The following is a 5,059-nucleotide window of genomic DNA, read 5'->3' as shown; positions in this document are numbered from 1 at the left end:
ATTAAATTTACACCATTTAAGATGTTACGCAGAACTTGGTCCCTAATACATTTTACACCTTCATATTGCGTAGCTTCCCCTTCTCCTGATAACAAAACACAAACCGCCTGTTTTTTATTGCAGGGCCCTTTCTTGCAACTCTTACTATCTCTTCAGTGATTCTGAATGTTGAATGCTCTTCAGAGCTTCTAAATGCACATATTTTCTGCCAGTGTCTGCCCTCATCAACTCGTTACATTTTTTCAACCAATTATTTTTATGCCATTTGCTATAAATATTAGAAGCAACGTACCCATTTATAATCATTTGTGGTTAACGCTAAAGAAAATCTGGGAGGAAGTATTAAGCCTTAAACTTCATATTTTAATCCTGTCTTTTCCAAGTTTTTTTCAAAGCATGAACAATATGACAAAAATAATTTTGATCAGAATTGGCTTCTTCATAAAAATCAAGGCATTATACCTAGGTAATCTGTTCTGAATGAGGTGTTGGTAGAACACAGGCAAGAGCTGGATGAAGCCCTTCCATTCCTCTGCCTTGCTTCAGGATTTCAAGGGATCTGTATCTCCTAAGCTTTGCCATTCAGCCTGGCTTACATCCCAAGCCCCATTTTTTTTTAATGGAGAAATGGAAATTCTGGGATTCACTTTGCGTCAGAATTACGCCACGTTTTGGTTCTTTGCTGACTTGCATTGCCTCTCTCTACATATTTCTGAGAACATTACAACTGTTTATGTGTAACTGTCTCTGTTTCTCTGGAAAAACAGTTAAGAACATACTAACTTTCAACCGGTTCTAAATTGGTACACAGTTATGCAGCCTACAAGATAGCAAAGGGAAGGAAATAAAGCAGTGAACTCACTAGATATGTTTACTGACCTGGCTAGTTTCATGACCTCAGTATCATCACCCATTTTTTTTCTTCCTTTACTTCTCCTTTTCTGTATGTACATGTGTCTTTGTTGTTGTCTTGTAGACTGTTATGGCTTCATGATAAGGACAGTGTGAGATTATACACTTGGGTAACTGAAAGCAAATAATGATAATATATATCCATTATTTCACAGGACAAAGACTGAGTCTCTTTGTCATATGAAATACGAATGTATTCCAGAGGTCTAGTTCTTAGTTTGTTTTCTTTTTTATCCCGTGGTATAAGATACTGGACAGACATCACTTTTCATAAAAGTCTACAAAATGTTTGCATTTCTTAAATGTCCTTCTTAATATAATATTGGCAAAACCTATCAACATTTTGTGAAAATATTGGCAAGGCTTCCATTGGCACAAGTGTTAAAACAATATTACTTAGGCAGAAAGCAAAATTGAGTGAGGGATTAACATGAGAGATTAAAATAACTTTTTGCTTTCATTTGTCGAAGGTGCAGTCATTATGACCAACAAGAATTTTTCCACCCACTTCAAAATTGTGTTAAAAATGAGCTATTCCAGGGCTTTTTGGCATAAAGCTACAAAGCGTCATGGATTTTGAGTTGCTGTAAACCAGCAAAGTTGGTCTGATCACAGATAATCCGTTGTTGTGCCACTGTGTTTATTCTAGCTGAGGTTCTGGCACTTTTGTCTACACTGCATATTATTGTCACCAAACAATCTTCTGATGGGAAATTACTAGTTGGTAGTTGACCTTGGTACAATTTGCCTAACTTCAGTTTGCCTTATCTGCCATTAGCTGAAGATACAAGACTCAGTTTTACACATTTAAACCTTTTTGTGCTCTAGTTCTGAGCCATGTCTTGGTGGTGATTGCCTTGAACTGCCTTCCACTGCAGCGACAAGAAGCACCAGGCTATGTGATAACTCTTCGCAAAATGAGTTTCTGCTCCTTACCACTACCCCAAAAAATAGCATCAACAGGAATCTGACAGGCTGCCCCTTTCCCCAGGAAACACAGTTGCTCTGTCTTACCATGACCCGGGGCTACACTAATTGTAGTCCTGGGAACCATCACTGATGGTGGCAGTGCCTAGGTAGTCTGTGGTCCAACTGGAGCCCAGGGCTGCTCAAACTGCACAGCTCTGCTCGCACTGAAGTTATGCCTTTACCTTCTAAAACTCATGTCTTCAGGCTTAATATTTGTAACCCTGCGGTTATTAAACAGCTATTTTGAAATTAAGTCTCATTATTCGTTAAGATATGTTATGGGAGAAACAGCCAAAGTATTTTCAGTACATGTTTTTAGTTTTACAGGCATTTAAGAGTGGAAATTTTCAAAAAGCAATGAATGTAGCCTTATCTCGGAGAGACAAAGGGTATTGTTGAAGAGTGACTTGGATGGATGATGAATTGTACTCTTATTCAGAATGACCATGTTTTGGCCAGTTGAAGAAAAGGTTATTTATTTTTTCAGGACAGGAAAACCACGAAGATTTTTAATGAAATTCTGTGTGGAGTCTTAATTCACTGGCACCTTCTTATAAATATTTAGTTTTATAGGAATATTACAATATAAAAATTTAATAAAATACAATAATAGAGTCAGACTAATGCCAAAACTGAGGTTGAATAATTTCTTTCTGAAATTCTAGTAGTTTAGAATATATTAAAGATACTGTTTCTTTCTATATTTATACATTCATATAGTGAAATGCTCAAATCATTTTTTCTTAATATATAAATATGTTCAGGGCCCAGATACAATGTGGGTGGGCATAATGTGATCACTGACTTATTGCTTGCTACTTGCAAATCTGCCTCACTCACAGCTTGGGAGCCTATGGGCTCAAAAGGGAAAATTGGTTTTTACGCTTATTTAGACCTATGGCTTTTATTAGCTACAACTATTTATCACAGTGTATTGCGCATCAACTTGTTCAATAGAAACTGAGCTAACAGCATTGATTTATGGCCTTGGGTCAAACCTGGCTGCAGAGAGAGGGGTGAGTGGTCAGTGTAGAGTGATAAATACCAACCAGCCAGTTGAACACCAGGCAACAAGAGTGGAAGCGAACCATAAAGTAGCCCCTTGTACCATCAGCTTACAATGTCAGAAAAGAGGTTGGGATGTTGAAATGCAGATTTATGGTGATCAAAATAAAGAGTGTAAATGTATTTGTTCTTACTATGTCTTCTGTTTTGTAGCTTTTCTGGAATTAAAGATTTCAGTTTGTGTATGGTATCTGGATTATGTGTTGCTGAAGTGCTACAGGTAGAATGGGATGGGATGGGATGGGCTGGGATGGAATGGAATGGAATAGAATAGAACAGAACAGAACAGAACTGAACTGAACTATTACAGTTGCAAAGGACCTAAAATGATCATCTAGTCCAACTGTGTGGCCAATTCAGGGCTGACCAAAACTTAAAGCGTGTTATTAAACAGAATTATCCAAATGCCTTTTACTCACTGACAGGCTTGGGGCATTGGCCACCTCTCCAGAAAGCCTGTTGCGGTGTTTGACACCCTCTCAGTAAAGAAATGCTTCCTAATGCACAGTCTATGCCTCCCCTTGGAGCAGCTTTGAACCATTCCCATGAATCCTATCACTGGATACCAGGGAGAAGAGATCAGCACCTCCCTCTCCACTTCCCCTTCTCGGGTAGAGAGCAATGAGGTCACACCTCAGTCTCCTTTTCTCCAAACTAGACAAGCCAAAAAGCCTTAGCCGCTCGTCATAGGATGTTCCTTCCAGCCCTTTCACCAGCTTTGTTGCTGTCCCCTGGATGCATTCAGGGACCTTCACATCATTCTTAAATTGTGGGGCCCAGAACTGCACACAGTGCTCAAGGTGAGGCTACACCAGTGCTGAATACAGCAGGATAATCACCTGTTTTGGCGGGCTGGGTATGCTGTGTTTGATGCTCGGGATGGGGTTTGCCCTCTTGCCTGCCAGGGCTCACTGTTGACTCCTGTTGAGCTGCTGTTGACCAGCAGCCCCAGATCCCTTTCTGCAGGGCTGCTCTCCAGCCACTCCTCTCCCAGTTTATACTTTTGCCCAGTGTTACTCAGTCCTAGGTGCAGAATCCAGCACTTGGACTTGTTAGATTTCATCCCATTAATCATTGTCCAATGCTCCAATCTATCTAGATCCCTCTGGAAGGCCTCTTGTCCCTCAAGAGAGTCAACAGCACCTCCTAGTTTGGTATCATCAGCAAACTTGCCAATGGTGCATTCAACTCCCGCATCCAGATCATTGATAAATATATTGAACAGAACTGGCCCTAGAATTGAGCCCTGAGGAACAAACACTGCTGGGGACCAGTCGCCAGCCAGATGTAGCCCTATTCACTACAACTGTTTGAGCTCTGCTGTTCAGCCAGTTCTTCACCCAGCACACCGTGAACCTGCTCATCCCACAGATGGACAACTTTTATGGAAGGATGCTATGAGGTACAGCATCAAAAACCTTACTAAAATCCATAAAAACTACATCTACCACCTTCCCTTCATCCACTAGGTGGGTGACCTTATCATAGAAGGATATCAAATTAGTTAAACAGGACTTTCCCTTTATGAACCCAAGTTGATTGTGCCTGACGATTGCTTTATTCTTTAAATGCCTTTCAATAGTACCCTGTATAACCTTCTCCATAATTTTTCCAGGAGCTGAGGTTAGACTAAACCTAAGTATGCTAGGTTTACTGTTGCCTGATATTTTACAAACCTTTCTTGTACAGTTAATAAGGGAAATGCCCTTGCAGATACGAGAGACAGTTATATATAGCTAGACCTCAGGCTCAGGCTCTTGTGGCGTTTCCACACACCACATTCTTTTTGGTCCCAGTTATGTGTGTTGTACACCTTGTCTACTCCATACACCCTTGTTTCCACATCAAGAAGCTCAAGTTGCTTAGTCAAAAGAAGATACAATTTGCTCTGACCGGGTCCTTGATATGGATGTTTAAGTGTTCACAACCCTTGTGTGCCTGCCACCTAGTCCAGGCATATCTTTCATAACTTTAACTAGTAACAGCCCACATATAGGTAACAGCTTACCTTTACTACCTACTGGAGGATCAGTGGTGTGGTGGGCCATGGTATTCACAGAAAATATCAGGCAGTCCTTCACCAAGAACTCATATTCATGGTATAGCAGTATGT

Source organism: Larus michahellis, chromosome 2 (assembly GCF_964199755.1).
Source record: "Larus michahellis chromosome 2, bLarMic1.1, whole genome shotgun sequence".
Classification (NCBI taxonomy): domain Eukaryota; kingdom Metazoa; phylum Chordata; class Aves; order Charadriiformes; family Laridae; genus Larus; species Larus michahellis.
Note: the sequence above shows the minus strand (reverse complement) of the source record.